Here is a 17,404-nt window from a genome sequence, read left to right as displayed (position 1 = left end):
GGTCTTAGGCATAGTTTTGTGTACTGGCTTTATTTTACCTCCGTAAGGATATTCGCAAGTCTGCACTAAAATCTGAAAACAAAACAGTTGTGCATTTTGGTCTTTGTAATTGTGAGTTGACATTTGTGATGGTCTGCTTTACTGAGATGCGATTGTTGTTTCTGTATGTCTGGCGCTCTTTCTTGATAAGACTAAAGAAAAAAACCTTGCCTTATTTATTACCTTTCAAAAACAACCCTAGCCCTCGTTCACATCAATGCGGCTTTGAAATTGTGTGAATTAATCGGAACTCGCACATTTTCAAACCTGCATTTCAGTCTAACTTCAGGGGCGACTTGAAAGACATCTGTGTGGGTTCATGCATAGATGTCTATTGAAATCGCTCCCCGAAGTCACCAAAAGTAGTGCAGGAACTACTTTTGTAAATCGGTTCGGCCGCACAAAGTCGGCGTTGTATCAGTTGGTACGCTCCCAGTGCCAGTGATGGGCTGCGATTTGACCTGTCAAACCATGCCGATGTGCATGGGGGCTTAACCTGATTGACTATAAGCCTGCGCTCATGCCGTGTACGATTTAACCAGTTCTGGACTGGAAGGATTTGCCCCCTTAATGACCAGGCCATTTTTTGTGATTCGGCACTGCGTTACTTTAACAGAAAATTGCACGGTTGTGCGACACTGTACCTAAATAAAATGAATGTCCTTTTTTTTTTTTCACACAAATAGACCTTTCTTTTGGTGGTATTTGATCACCTGTGTTTTTTTTTCTTTTTCTTTTTCATAGTTACATAGTTTGTGAGGTTATAAAAAGACAACAGTCCATCCAGTTCAACCTATGATGTGTGTGTGTTTGCTGTTAACCGTACATTGTATACCCCTGTTTGTTGTGGTCTTTTTTGAAACGATCGATGCTCCCTGCTGATACCACTGCTTGTGGAAGAGAATTCCACATCCTTGCTGCTCTGACAGTAAAGAACCCCTTATGTATTTTAAGGTTAAACCTTTTCCCTCTAGTTTTAGTGAGTGGCCACGCGTCTTATTGTATTCCCTTTCTCTGAAAAGTTTCTCTTCTCCAGAGAGAATAGGTTCAGTGCTTGTAGTCTTTCCTCAAAGCGGATGTCCTCCATTCCCCTAATTTATTTTCGTTGCTCTTCTCTGGACTCTCTCCAGTTCCAGCACATCCTTCCTGAGGACCAGTGCCCAGAACTGGAAGGAATACTCCAGATGTGGCCGGACCAGAGTCTTGTAGAGTGGGAGAATAATCTCTTAATTTCTAGAGTGAATCCCCTTTTTTATACATGCCAGTATTTTGTTGGCTTTGCTTGCAGCTGCTTCGCATTGCATGCCACTGCCAAGCCTGTTGTCCACTAGTACCCCCAGGTCCTTTTCCATCTTAGATTCACCCAGAGGTTTCCCCCCCCCCCCCAGTGAGTAGCTTGCTTTCGTGTTTCTGATGCCCAAGTGCATTACTTTACATTTTTCAACATTAAACCTCATCTGCCATGTAGTTGCCCACCCCATAATTTATCTAAGTTCTCGCGTCTACAAACTAGGGGAAAGATTTGTCATCTTTATTTATTTCTTTACTAGTAATGGCAGCGATCTGCGATTTTTGCTGTGGACAGATCGGACCCCTAACTGACATTTTTGACACTTTTGGGGTAACCAGTGATATTACTACAGTAATCAGTGCTACAAATATGCACTGTTACTGTAATAATGCCATTGGCAGGGAAGGGGTTAACCTAGGGGTGACCAAAGGGTTAAGTGTGAGCCTAGAGGAGTGTTTTCTGTGGGGGGGGGGGGGGGAGAGATGGGATTGTGAAATGACCACAGAGACCTGTGATCCTCTATAGGAGGATCACAGGCGCTCTGTGATAATATCAGAGAGCAGAGCGGTCGGCTGTGTTTACAATAGCAGACCGTCCTCCTTTCCCAGCAGGGAGCGATCGCCGGTGCCCGGCCCTGCACCATGCGTGCGACCAACGTAGGGCTACATTGTTTTGCGCAGCCAACCAGCCTACCGCAGTAAAACTGTGGCGGGCGGGCGTTTGCCAAGTGGTTCAAGTGCTGTGATTTAAAGCCCGACTTCAAATGAAATTAATACTACTTCTGTGAGATTTGTAACAATTTGATACGACTTCAGTGCTACTTCAGTGAGATTTGTCAGTGGGATCTGATTTTGAAGCCATGCTATGAACAAAAGTTTAACTAGCAAAGGGTTAATATTTAACTTCTTTCAGGCTCAAGTAGTACTGATTATAGACACAGGTACGATTTTCTGCATGATTTACATTATCGTCTATAGCTGTGAAATCATGCTGAAGTCCTGAAAAAGTAATGCATGAACAAATGGCATTACTTGAAATCATACCATTAGGACACTGCCATAGAAACACATAAGAGGCTACTTCAGGTGCCATTTGTAAATCGCACCGGTGTGACGGAGGGCTAAGAAGTCAAGAGAGATGCCCCCATTATTCAGTTTAAAAACTGCTTTGTGCATCTGTTTGTTAAACATTTTCCCACTTGCCAGGGATCTTACTGGCTTAGCTGAACTCGTCCACCTAAGAACAAACTATGTGGATCTTCAGATGTCATGGAATTCATATCTACCACCTCTTCAAGAACATGTTACCTACCATATTTACACATACACAGTTGTCCTGCCGCCTTATAAGCGGCAAGTATTAACTCAAATAACAATCAGAAAGATTCCTTGTGGAATCCAGTGCTCATCCCCATTTAAATTTTGTTATAGGTACCTGGGGCTCTGTTTGAGTAGACTAGGGAAAAAATGATGATTGAAGTTAGACCCCTCTCCTTTCCAGGCTTCTGATTAGACTTCAGTACATTGATGAAGTCATTCTTGTGTTCTCACTATCTGGTAAATTTGTTTCTGGTATTAGACTGACAGTATTTCACCAAGCAATATAATCTGGATGTGTTTACACTGCTGTGCTACTCCTTTCCATACAGTGATGCTGTATAGGAAATTACAGAAAGCTAACCTAGAGACTGGTTTAGTGGATTTAGTTGTGTTTTTTATTTATTTTTATGTAGTAATGTATCCGAGCCCTTGAGTTGCATTTGTAGTAGGTCTTATCGGTGCGTTTTAGGAAGTCTACTTTACTTTCCTGGAACAGCTTGGATAGGACCGCACATGAAACTTGATGCTTTGGCTAGAATGCAAAATTCAGAATGTTAAGTCTGTAAATTCCTGGGGATAAAGATTATCTCTGTATTGTTTTACTCCGGCTCTCTTGGAATCCTGCATTTCTTTTGATCAGTGCACCAAAAATTGAAAGTTCATTTAAATTCTGCTAAATCGATTTGTGCTTGTGTTAAACAGCCTTTTATCGTGATTTTAGATTTCTGAAAATTCCAAAAGGTTTCAAAACGACATCTAAGTACTGGCGGAAATTGATTAGGAGTAATGTTCACAAGATTTAAGCTATGATTTTAGTTTGTTTTAACTAGTGCAAGTGTGGTAATAAGTTGGGTAATAGTAATGACACGATGAATGTGAAATCCTTGCAAAGCCTGTATTATGGTTATGACCTGTCAAACGATTAGGAATCCTGGATGGGTGACTGGACAAGCGTCTCCTACCCCTAGTGAGTGCTGTGCAAGCCAGGAACAGAGAAGTTCGAAGTTCTTGGGCTTGCGGTCGGTTAGTGTCCTATCAGATTGGTTCTGGGGATGTGACTGGGAAATCTAGCACCCAAGGCGGTAACAGCAGCATATAGCCATGGATTGTAGACAGGCATTTACAAGGCTGCTAAGGCCAGTGATTTGTGAGATGGGGGAATGGGCCAGTCACTTTTCATATACTGCTGCTTTTATTATTTAGCTGTAGTAGCTGCTTCCATTTTAATTTTTATTTTAAAGCTTTTTTTCTTTTATTTGCACCTGCTAATTTAGTCAGTAACATGCTTTTTGTCCTAAGGGGACAGTGCTTACCCTACTGTGCTGGGGAATACAAAATCCGGACCGGACTACTGAATCCTCCCCCTCTACTTTTCTCCTTTAGGCTCCATGTACACGGGATGTTGTAAATGGCCGTTTAGGAGCAGTTGGGCGTTTTTTTTTTTTTTTTTTTTTTTTTTTTAGAAGCCCCTGAACCCATCTACATTTTATCTTATCTGTTCATGTACACAGGGTCGTTTACAGTAATTTGCAGGCAGTTGAGTTCAGGGACGTTTTTTGGAACGCAATTATTTGCGTTCGAACGTGTGTTTCCCAGCGTTTGAAACGCGGCTGAACGCGACCAAACGTGAAGAACATACGTTCAGCAACGTTCTACGTTTTTTTTGCTTCCATTCAAAATCAATGGTTCCCTATGGGAGCCTATTGATTTGAATGGAAGTCGCACCGCAAGTCGGATCAGGATGATCCGACTTGCGGCACGACTTGCCCTGTGAGAATCTTGGGGGGGGAACTCCATGCCAAAAAATGGGGGGAAAAAACGGCGTGGAGGTCCCCCCCAGGTTCCAAACCAGGCCCTTCGGTTCTGGTATGGAATTTGAGGGTAGCCCCACGCCGAAAAAAACGGCGTGGGGTCCCCACCCAAAATCCGTACCAGACCCTTATCCGAGCATGCAGCCCGGCAGGCCAGGAAAGGGGAGGGGACCAGCGAGCGGCCCCACCCCCCCTGGACCATACCAGGCCACATGCCCTCAACATGGGGGGGTGTTGGTGCTTTGGGGCAGAGGGAGCTCTGCACCCCCCACCTCAAAGCACCTTGCCCCCATGTTGATGGGGACAAGGGCCTCATCCCCACAACCCTGGCCGGTGGTTGTGGGGGTCTGCGGGCAGGGGGCTCATCAGAATCTGGAAGCCCCCTTGAACAAGGATGGCCCCCAGATCCCGGACCCCCTCCCTATGTGAATGGGTATGGGGGGTACACTGCCTTTCGTGGGGTGAATGGGTAGGGGTACAGTGTATGTAAATAATGACAGAAGACGTTTTGGAAATTTTATTAAACATCTTCATCTGGACTTCTCCGCTTCGGTCTTCTCCTCTCCGCTCTTCTTGTCTTCTGCTCTTTTGCTGTCCGCTCTTCTGCTGTCCAATCTTCTGCTCTTTTGCTGTCCGCTCTTCTGGTCTTCTTCTTCCTCCGGTCCTCCTCCGACGATGTCTCCGGCGATTATGCCGGTCTCTGCAGCTTGTTATATAGCCATTGTGGGCGTGGCCTCCCGGTGACGTCATCGGGAGACCACGCCCACAATGGCTATATAACGAGCTGCAGAGACCGGCATAATCGCCGGAGACATCGTCGGAGGAGGACCAAAGGAAGAAGAAGACCAGAAGAGCGGACAGCAAAAGAGCAGAAGATTAGACAGCAGAAGAGCAGACAGAAAAAGAGCTGAAGACAAGAAGACTGGAGAGGGAGAAGACTGGATGAAGATTTTTAATAAACTTTCCAAAACGTCTCCTGTCGTTATTTACCTACACTGCCTTTTATGGGGTGAATGGGTAGGGGTACAGTGTACCCCATACCTATTCACATAGGGAGGGGGTCCGGGATCTGGGGGGCCACCCTTGTTAAAGGGGGCTTCCAGATTCCGATGAGCCCCCTGCCTGCAGACCCCCACAACCACCGGCCAGGGTTGTGGGAATGAGGCCCTTGTCCCCATCAATATGGGGGCAAGGTGCTTTGAGGTGGGGGGTGCAGAGCTCCCCCTGCCCCAAAGCACCAACACCCCCCCCATGTTGAGGGCATGTGGCCTGGTATGGTCCAGGGGGGGTGGGGCCGCTCGCTGGTCCCCTCCCCTTTCCTGGCCTGCCGGGCTGCATGCTCGGATAAGGGTCTGGTATGGATTTTGGGTGGGGACCCCACGCCGTTTTTTTAAGGCTACCCCTTAAATTCCATACCCGAAGGGCCTGGTTTGGAACCTGGGGGGGCCCCCCACGCAGTTTTTTTTTTCCCATTTTTTGCGTGGAGTTCCCCCTCAAGATTCTCACAGTGCACGTCGCACCGCAAGTCGGATCATCCTGATCCGACTTGCGGTGCGACTTCCATTCAAATCAATAGGCTCCCATAGGGAACCATTGATTTTGAATGGAGGCAGAAAAGAACGCTGCTAAAAGCAAACGTGCAATAACGCCAATGGAAAAAGCTACTGAAAGCACGTTTAACAGCTGCTTTTTCCCGGCGTCAGAACTAGCCTTGCAGCACGTTTTTTCTAACGTCCTGTGTACATGGAGCCTTAGGCTCCTTTCACACGAACGATCCGATCAGATCAGCCTGTCAGTTTTTTAGGTGGATCTGATTGGATCCTCCATGCATCCCTATGGGGCAGTGGATGTCAGTGGAGACTCAAAGATTAAGCCATGCATGTGTAAGTACACACGGCGGTATAGTGAAACTGCGAATGGCTCATTAAATCAGTTTGCTGCTATCCGATTCCGATCCTGTCCGTGAAATCCGGACAGATGGAAACCCTATTTTCCATCCTTCCAGGGGATCGGATCGGATGAGAGTGGACAGGCGTCCGCTCTCATCCGATTCCCCATAGAGAGCAGCGGTGCTCCGACACCTCCCTCTCCACACACAGTGCAGAGACAGAGCTGTCATCCGCCTGCTCAGCGGGGATCGACGGATCGATCCCCGCTGAGCAGAGAACGGAGCTCATCGAAAATGATACATGAATCCTTTGCCCTTACTCAAGATGGCCATGGCCAGAAATGCTAGAAGGGTGTTTTTCAAAGTGATTTCTCAACAAAATAATGGAAACATGAGCGGATGGGGGAGTTTGCTTTAAATTTAAAAAATGAATTAAATAGTGTTTTTGGTTTGTGGTGCTCAGATTCAGGGAAGATCCGCTTTAAACATCAGAGTAATGTAACTAATAAGTAGACCAGCTCACTGAAAGTCTGGCAAGATCAGTGGGTATTTTTTTTTTTTATCAGACTGATATTACAAAATACTTTCAGTGGTAGGTTTAACAGACCAAAAGAGAGCAAATAGGAAAGTTCATTGTTAGGGTTTATTTGCCCTTTAAGTCCAGCAATCAATACATGGATGAGGACATTGGGAGCTAAGTCTAACATTCAGAATAGGTAATATGTTTGCAGCGAAGGGGTTAAATCAGTCTGCTGAAACAGTAGCAAGGAATTGACAGCAATAGGGTTAAGCTTTGTAACTGGCACTGTGACAGGAACATGCCAGAGGAAGGGGTCAGATCCATCAAACAGCACAGTGACACCAGTGTGGAAAGGTTAACTAGCAAACTCCTAAAATATCCATGTTTGCTAGATTCTATGTAACTGCAATCACCCGCCCTTGCACCCTGGGATTGAACAATAAAAGAGCAGCAGCAGATTGATCACCTCTCTCTTTTAGTGTCCATTCACACTATAGGGTGGCATTAACTTGCATGCTTTATCGTAATAAGTGTTACTTGAGTCATTGAATGGAACCCCAACACTTGCAGATGGACATGTGTGTTGCAGCACATTTTAACACGCGGCAACCCACTAACGCCCTGGTGCCCAACATGCGGCCCGCCAGCTACTGAGTTGAGCAATTTTCAGGTGTTTTTATTTGAGAATTTTGCAAGTGTATTGCAAGCATTTTACATGTGTATTTTAAGCTTCTGGTGTTTATTTTAGTGAAAATAAAGTGCAGCGCTAAGATAACAAAAAACTCCAACAATTCACAGTGAAGGAAAATGATAAAATATATGACGGTCTATGAATGAATAAGGTGAAAGGGGTCCATATTCCAGTTCCAAACAATAAGTGCAGGTAGGATATTCCACAATACGAAAGTCGTGATAATGATGTCCCATCACCAACACCAAATAAAATGCGCTCACCAGATGTTGTTGACCCTAAATACCTTATGGCATGAGGGTCAAAAAGAGCTGTTAGGATGAGATGGGATTCCTTGAACAATCTGCAACCACGGATGTCTCCTCAGTGTGTATCCAACAGGGGAGATGGACAGGATCACTCGCAGTTAACCAGACCCATGTGGAGGTAAACCAAAGGAGACAGACATAGTGTAAAACCCCAATAAATAGTTTATTGAAAAAGGGAAAAAAAACACTCACAAACATTCCAATGGTAAAGGCAAAGCGGTACGCAAGTCTGGCTGTAAAGGACGATCCTGATGCATTTCGTCCAACAGGACTTTCTCTATCGCTCATTGACAGACGTAGTCTTCTTGATTCTCAAGAGCTGGGTTATGTTGTCTCCGCAGGAGTAGGACTAGGCAGAAAGACAAAACGTTCTGGCTCCACCTTAGGGGCAGTCCCTGAGGGTATATCCTCCCTCTCTCTGCTACAGGGAATCAGTTTTTTTCTGTCTAGTCAGGAGTAAGGACCTAAGCTCCTTGCTGGGATCTTTTTGGTCCTGGCAAGATTTTTTCTTTAGAAGAAATATTTTTTAGGTAGCCGGCCTACGAGCGCGCGCAGACCATTGCATTGCCCTTGGTCGGCCGCGACACATTCAAGTAAGTATGCGGGGCCGGGCGACGGGCTGGTTGTTGAGATCCAGTGGTCACCCCGGTTTCTGCCTACGAGCGCGTGCAGACCAGAGCTCCGCGCTGGGTCGGCCGCGACGGAGTCCCAGTGGAGGGACTGACCTTGCGAGTTAAAAGTCTCGCTTGGACGCCAGGAACCTGAGAGTCGAGGCGTCCGGAGTGGTCCACAAACCCCCACCCCGGTGGAGAGGGTATTGTGAAGAGAGGGTGCCTGTCGGTTCGGTATGGTGAGTAAACGTTCCCTTTTTTCTTTCCTCGTTATGAGGCAGTATGAATTATGGGCCCCTCCATACATGGTCAGTATATATCTGACACTAAAAGTCCCCCTTGTAAATACAGTATGTGTTTGTGGGAAGTGGACTTGGTTTGAGAGCTAACACTCTACCCAGCAGACTGTAGCATTACAGCAGACATAGGAGGTATAATCCTACCTTATTTGTAGTGTATCTCCTGTAGATCTATCAATCGCCACTCAGCAGAGATGCAGGTGGATGTGCTGGGAAAAACGTTTTCGGCGGTCCGCCGCCATTTTGCCGTAGACCAGGTGCATGCATGTCCTCAGGTCACGCCGGCCGCCATGTTTTTGGAGTCTAATGTCTCCTATATGGGGGCGGCCATGTTTCATGAGCCCAGCTACCTCGTGGAGAGCTGGGAACGCCGGAAGGCGTACACAGGGGGCGGAGCCACGTCCTTCTACCCGGGAAAAAGCAACAGCTCCTTCCAGTCTGTAAAGACAGACGCTGACTGCAGTTGGTTGGAAACTTCACTGCATCGGTTGGTGAGCCTTGGGGGTCCCTCTCTCTCTCTGTGGGATCGAGAAGCAGGTACTCTGAGGGGCGCTATTGCGCTAGGGGGAGACACATAAAAAAAAAAAAAAAAAAAAAAAAAAAGAATTTTTAAAAAAAAAAAAAAAAAAAAAAAAGTTTTTTTGTGTTTTCTGGCAAAGGTGTCCTGAATTATCATGGACCCTGCCACTCATGTATCTCCTCCGGATCCCCTCGAGGGGTCTGCGGGATCCTCCAGCACCCCACTGACGATTAAATCATTGTCCGCTATTATGGAAGCTTGTGTCCCGGGTGGAAGTGGCTTGTCAGGGACAGGGCGCAAGTAAGCGACCCCCGCCTAACCCCTTATTATCTGAAACCTCGGATTCAGACTCTGAGCCTATTTCTGCAGTTGCAGGTACTTCATCTGGTATTGGTGTCTCGTGTACTGTCTTTTCAGACAGTGAGGAGGATGTTTCGGCATCAGCCATAGCCAGAGAGGAAGCGTTGGTAAACGCACTCATGGTATCTGTTCAAGAGACCTTAAGATTACAGGGTATTCCGTCAGAAATAGCTGTAACTGAAATCCCTTTTGGGACTAAAAACGCATCTAGTGGCGAAGGTTTTTTCCATTGCCCAAATGTTTTGGCAATCCAATCAAAGAAGAATGGAGTCTGCCAAAACGCATTTCTACTATTTCTAAACGCATTAACAGGCGTTATCCGTTTGAGGAAACCCTCATTAAGAAATGGACAGAACCACCTGTGGTGGATTCACCAATTGCTAGATTGAATAAAGCCACGGTTATTCCTCTAGAAGACGCTCCGTCTTTTAAAGATCCAGTGGATCGCAAGATAGAAGCTATGTCTCGCACCATGTTTACCTTGATTGGATCAGCTTTCAGACCAATAATTGCTATTGGTCTGGTTTCGCAGGCTGTAACTGTATGGACCAAGTGGTTACGCCGGGACTTAGAAGAGGTCCCTCAGGCGGTATCAGATTTGTTGGAACAAATGATACAGGGGTTACAGTTTGTATGTGATGCGGCGTTAGACGCCACTCCATTATTGGCGCGAGCATCAGTCTCAGCAGTGGTTCTCAGGCGTACACTGTGGCTAAAAGGTTGGTTAGCCGACCAAGGTTCCTAAAAGCATTGGCTAATTTCCCCTTTTTAGGAGAGCGTCTATTTGGAGCCAACTTAGATGAGATCATTAAGGATCTCACGGGTGGAAAGAGCACCTTTTTACCGCAAAATTTTAAAGGTAAAGGAACTCGTCAAAGACGAGGGCCTTCTTTTTCTGCTCACAAGAGGTTTTTTCGTCCCGCGGGTGAAAAAATTAAGTCCTCCAAAGCTCCTGCAGGAGGCGTCAGGGGTCGTTGGTCGGGCAAGCAAAAGCCCGCCCCCTCTAGACCTGAAGATAAACCGTCCAAAGCCTGAAGGTGCGCCCCCCCACCCATAACTGGGGTGGGGGGACGTCTTCGCCGGTTCCCGGATCCATGGCTTTCCAGAATCCCGGACAGATGGGTTTGCGAAGTCATAAGGTCAGGGTACAAGATCGAGCTTCGATCTCTCCCACCGGCGCGATTCTTCCCTTCCAATAGCCGACTATCCCCGGATCGTTTAGACGATCTGTGGAGAGCAGTCACAGATTTACGACAACGAGGAGTGGTAGTCCACGTTCCTTGGACAGAACGCTTTCAGGGGTTTTTATTCAAACCTATTTACAATACTCAGGAAAGAGGGCAAAGTGCGTCCAATTCTGGACTTAAGGGCACTCAATTCTTTTGTCTACATAAGAAGATTCAGAATGGAGTCCATTCGCACAGTAGCAGCCTTTCTGCATCCAGGGGATGTCCTAGCGTCCATAGACATCTAGGACGCATATCTTCACATTCCCATTTTCGCAGGACATCAGCGGTTTCTACGTTTTTCCGTAGAAGAGAACCACTATCAGTTTGTGGCGTTACCTCTCGGTCTCGCCACGGCTCCGCGGGTCTTCACGAAGGTGTTGGCCCCAATGTTGGCACTTCTGCGCCAAAGAGGCATATCGATTCTAGGTTACCTAGACGATCTTCTGCTTCATGCAGAGTCTCCTCAGACCTTGCTACAAAACATAGAAATTACTATGATTTCTTTACAGGAATTCGGATGGCTGGTGAACCAGCAAAAGTCATTTCTGGTTCCCACCCAGAGGCTCGAATATCTGGGTCTAATTCTAGACACAGTCAGGACAAGAGTTTTTTCTTCCGGTAGGGAAACTCCGAAAGATTCAATCAGCAGTCCACCAACAGCTGGTCTTCCCTTCGGACTTGCATGAGGGGTCTGGGGTTGATGGTGGCTTCCTTCGAAGCAGTCCCATTTGCCCAGTCCCATACCCGAATTCTTCAGCCAGAGATTCCTCTCAGATGGAATCGGAATCCGGAATCCCTGGACAATCAGATCCGATTGAGCAAACAGACCAGAGAGTCTCTGGTCTGGTGGCTTCGGTCTCCGATGCTCAGCCAGGGAAAGTCATTTCTGCCAATATATTGGACGACAGTGACCACGGATGCCAGTCTATCCGGATGGGGAGGAATTCTCGGTCAGTTATCTGTCCAGGGACTTTGGTCCCCGGAAGAATCCAGGTTACCGATAAATGTATTGGAACTGAGAGCGATCAGACTTTGTCTGATTCACTGGACCGAGCAGCTCCAGGGCAGCCCGGTTCGGATCCAGTCGGACAACGCCACGGCCGTGGCTTATGTCAATCACCAGGGGGGCACCAAGAGTGTCCGAGCGGCCAAAGAAGTGGCTTGCATTCTTCGCTGGGCGGAACGATTTGTTCCAGCAATCTCTGCGGTGTTCATTCCGGGGGTGGAGAATTGGCAGGCAGATTATCTCAGCCGTCAGACTCTGGATCAGGGGGAATGGTCCCTCCATCCAGACGTTTTCCACCAGTTGTGCCTACGATGGGACACCCCGGATATGGATCTGTTGGCATCTCGATTCAACAGGAAAGTTCAGAGATTCGTGGCTCGCTCCCGCGATCCTCTAGCAGAAACCGCAGACGCACTGATCGCCCCGTGGGGGCAATACCAGCTAATGTATGCCTTCCCTCCTCTTGGATTACTGCCAAGACTTCTTCGAAAGATAGAGGAGGAAGGAATTCCAGTAATCCTGGCAGCTCCGGACTGGCCTCGTCGAGCTTGTTACGCCGACTTGGTCAGACTGATGGCGGACGTCCCGTGGAGACTTCCTCTCAGGGAGGATCTACTGTCTCAGGGACCGATCTTCCATCCTGCTTTACGATCGCTGGTTTTAAACGGCCTGGTTATTGAGACCCAGGTGCTGAAGGACAAGGGATTGTCAGCTTCAGTTATTCCTACTCTAGTTAAAACAAGGAAAGCGACTTCCAGAAAGATTATCATCGTACATGGAAGTCTTATATTGTGTGATGTGAATCCCTTGGGTTCCATCTACATCTTTATTCGGTAGTCCGAATATTGGCTTTCTGCAACAGGGAGTTGAGCAGAAGCTGGCCTTGAGTGTTATCAAGGGTCTGGTTTCAGCATTTGCTATCTTCTTTCAGAAGCTTTTGTCTACTCATTCCTTGGTGCGGAATTTCATCCAGGGGGTGCGACACCTGGCTCTGCCAGTGCACGCGCCGTTACCATCCTGGGATCTTAATTTGGTGCTGTCGGTTCTTCAGACACCTCCCTTTGAAAATATCAGGGAGATTCCCTTGCTTACTTTATCCCAGAAGGTGGTCTTCTTGGTGGCTATCACTTCTGCACGCAGGGTGTCAGAACTGGCTGCATTATCCTGTTGTTCCCCAGATCTGGTGGTTCATAGGGATAAGGTTGTTCTTCATCCGAATCCATCCTTCCTTCTAAGGTGGTTTCAAAGTTTCATTGAATAAGGACAGTGTATTGTCCTTCCTATGTCCTTAGCCCAATCATTCTCGAGAATTTGCATGGCATTCCTTGGATGTAGTTCGGGCGATCAGGATGTACTTGAATACTACGGATTCAATTTGTAAGACGGATTCACTGTTTGTGATCACGGATGGCCCTAAGAAGGGGTTGCCTGTTCTGCTGCGACCATCTTTAGATGGATCAGACAGACGGTGGTATAGGCTTATTTTATCCAAGGGTCGGGATCCCCCGTTCCCTGTTAAGGCGCATTCTACTCGGGCGCTTGGAGTTTCCTGGACCTTCCGCCATCAGGCGTCAGTGGTTCAGGTTTTCAAGGCGACTGTTTAGTAGTCGGTTCATACCTTTACAATATTGTATAAGGTTTATGTGATGGCATCGTCAGATGCCTCTTCTGGCTGCAAGGTTCCTGCAGGCCACTGTTTGAGGAGACTGTTGGTCTACCTCGAGGATTTGTGGGGTAGGTCTCATCTGTTTACTCGATGAGTCCTTTTGATACTTCTGGTTGGCTCCGGTTGGGCCTTCTAGATTGGATTTTGATTCTGTCAATCCCACCCCTCATTTTGTGGCACTGCTTCTGGATGTCCCAGCTCTTGAGAATCAAGAAGACTACGTCTGTCAATGAGCGATAGAGAAAAATTGATTTTTGTAAGATCTTACCGTAAAATCCTTTTCTCTTAAGCTCATTGACAGACGTAGTACCCGCCCCTCTATCATTGAGTTGGGTTGGGTTAAATTCTCTGTACTGCTTTAAAACAGAACTGATTCCCTGTAGCAGAGAGAGGGAGGATATACCCTCAGGGACTGCCCCTAAGGTGGAGCCAGAACGTTTTTGTCTTTCTGCCTAGTCCTACTCCTGCGGAGACAACATAACCCAGCTCTTGAGAATCAAGAAGACTACGTCTGTCAATGAGCTTAAGAGAAAAGGATTTTACGGTAAGATCTTACAAAAATCCATTTTTTTCAAAGGATATAACCAGCTGGCCTATTGGATGAAATGCATCAGGATCGTACCTTTACAGCCAGACTTGCATACCTCTCTGCTTTTAGGCCCCACTTGTGCAGAATGTCCATTTCTGGTGTCCATACTGGCCAAACTTGTTGGCCACTGTGGCGGCAGAATGTGTGGAGCATGTGTACCTACCAGTGAAGGAACAGTTGGAGGTGCGTGGCTTCACAGAATAGTAGGCCATATATACCTCCGTGCTGGGCAGAGCACTATGCTGTGCAAGAGTATAGACCAGTGTTTCTCAACCGGGGTTTAGTGGAACCCTGGGGTTCCTCCAGAGGTTGCTAGGGGTTCCTTGAGCAATGGGCATAAGGTAATTTTGTCCTAGTGTCCACAAGTGTAAGGAGCATTCATCCCACTGACCATCACACAAATGTATTGTGATATAATCGTTTTTAGCAGGGGTTCCCTGAGACCCTGAAAATTATTTCAAGGGTTCCTCTGTGTTTGAAAAGATTGAGAAATGTTGGCATAGACTGTTTGCTGTTAATCATTTTTAATAAATGCAATGGAGATTGCCCCTTTTGTTTTGGCCTGCCATCTTAATGAGGACAACCTGAGGGGAACCAAGGAGAATATTTTACTGGAGTAAAAAAAAACAAAGTGTTTTTGACCTGCGAAGAGGTCCATGCTAATATATTGAATGGAGTACAAAAGGAAGAAGGTGCATGGGATTCTGACACTTGCCAATTATTTGAGGACTGCATTTATATGTATAGAACAAGTGGATTTTTTATGTTCAGATTAAAACATTTACATTTTTACTTGAGCATTTTATAACATTGTGTGTTGGCCATTTTAGGCTCCGTTCACATGTAGGCGTTTTGGGGCATTTTTGGGGCATTTTTCTGCTCTAGGATCAGCTCTCAAAACGCCCAACAAGACCAATCCTATTCATTTCAATGGCCCCTGTTCACATCTGAGCGTTTTGATGCTGTATACAAAACGCCCAACGCTCAAAAAAGTACATGAGCTTCTTTTCGGGCAGATTACAGGCGTTTTCCATTGGTCTCTATTCAATCTAAAAACGCCTGTACAAAAAATCGCGGTAAAATCGCAGTAAAAATCTCAGTAAAAAACGCGCGAAAACGCTAGGCTCAGGTGTGAATGTAGCCTTAAAGTAATAAACGTTCATTTTTTTTTTATTTATTTTTTATTTAAAGAAACAAACATGTTATACTTACCTGCTCAGCGCAGCCCCAGTCCTCTACTTCTTGGGTCCCCCTCCTGCCGAGTGTCCCCATAGCAAGCCGCTTGCTCGGAAGGCACTCCTGCGGGCTTGCTCCCGGGCCCGCTCTGTGTCTATAAGATGCACACCTTGGCCCCGCCCCTGCTCCCTCCTCACTGGCTGTGATTGACAGCAGTGGGAACCAATGGCTCCCACTGCTGTCTCTAATGCTGGCCATACACTAGCCGAAAAATCGTTCGAAAATCAGTCATTTGGTCCGATCTTTTTTTTTTCGTCCAGTTAATGGGATTAAATAGAAAATCGTTTTTAACTTTTCAGAGCTCGAAAAATCAAAGGAACAGTTTGGAGAATTCTGCTGAATGAACTATAAATTGAAAGGTTAATGTGTTTCTCGGCCGAAATGTTTGCACTAGGCATATGTGACAAGCTGAACAAGAAACGTCCATTGAACGATTTATCGTTCGAAATTCGGTCATTACATGATGGAACAATCGTCTGCTCCCACAGCTGATTTTTTGTTTTTTTGAAAATGAGTTTGAATGATTTTTCTGCTAGTGTATGGCCAGCTTTAGAAGGGAGAGATCCAAGAGAGCCTCTGCTCTCATGCACATTGTTGGATCGAGATCGGACTCCGGAAAGTGTAAGGGGAGCAGCACACAGTAGATTTTTTTTTTTTTACCTTCATACATAGAATACATGACGGTAAAAAAAAAAACCTTCTACCTTTACAACCACTTTAAGGGAATAAGGTTTGTGCACTAAACACGTGTTGTGGTGCTTTTTTTTTTTTTTTTTTTTTTTTTAGTAAACATGTATTTAAATAGTGCTATTATACACTTAGCTCTGTTTGAGAGTGAAACAATAAATGTATTGTTTTAGGATGCAGTTTGTATTCTATTCTATTGTATGTGCTGGAATATGTGAAATAACATATTTTTTGCCATATAAGACGCACCCAATTTTAAAGGAGGAAAATCTAGAAAAAAAAGATTCTGAACCAAATACTGCAGTAAAACATTTTATATCAACAGGTGATGGTATAGGCATGGCACAGGTGGTGGTTTAGGCATGGCACAGGTGAGGGTACATGCATGGCACAAGTGGTGGTTTAGGCATGGCACAGGTGGTGGTTTAGGCATGGCACAGGTCGGCTCACTTACCTGCTCTCCTGGGCTGCCTGCGAGACGTCCACGGCGCTGCTCCTCTCGTCCTCTTCTTCTGACGGCGGCGGGATTCCTGGAACCGTCCACGGCGCTGCTCCTCTCGTCCTCTTCTGTCTTCGTTCTTTGACGGCGGCTCTCTCGGCGGCTCTCTCGGTCCGGCGGGAAGGAGATCGGGCGGTGACGGTGCGTGACTGACGCACGCACCGGAACCGCCCCCATTGGACGTCGGGACTCAGCACAGGCAGCAGGAAAAATGTTTATTTGCCGTATAAGACGCACCAACTTTCCCCCCCCAGTTTTGGGGAAGAAAAAGTGCGTCTTATACGGCGAAAAATACGGTAGGTGTTTACTTCTTAGTCTAGTCCATGGTAGTCTGAAAAGCAGTGCATTTATGCCTCAGACAATTTGTTGGTCAGTTTACTTTTACTGGCAGACTTCAGACTAGGATTGTTTCTGAGCCACTAGAAAAGCTGTATTTGTAAGGCTGCATTCACATGTCAGCTTATGGATCGCGAGCAGAATCGCCGTGATTCCGCCCGCGATCCGGAACGCGGCAACATCGCACAAATAAAAATCACGGGATGCATTACGCCCAAAAAAGTACAAGAGCTTCTTTGGAGCGTATTGCGTCCCGCAATTTTTTTTGCGCGATGTTACTGTGATTCGGCAGGCGGAAATCGCGGTAACATCGCTCAGCGTTTGGGGTGCTATTGCAAATCACGGGCAACGCACAGGCGTCCCGCAATTTGCAATGATTTCCGGATCGCGGGCGGAATCGCGGCCATTCTGCCCGCGATCCATACGCTGACATGTGAATGCAGCCTTTTTCTTTTTTCTTGTCTGTTGGCTAAACAAAGAAAATAAATAATCCAGGGAC

Source organism: Pelophylax lessonae (assembly GCF_965119305.1).
Source record: "Pelophylax lessonae genome assembly, chromosome: 4".
Taxonomy (NCBI): domain Eukaryota; kingdom Metazoa; phylum Chordata; class Amphibia; order Anura; family Ranidae; genus Pelophylax; species Pelophylax lessonae.
This window is presented reverse-complemented; position numbering follows the sequence as displayed.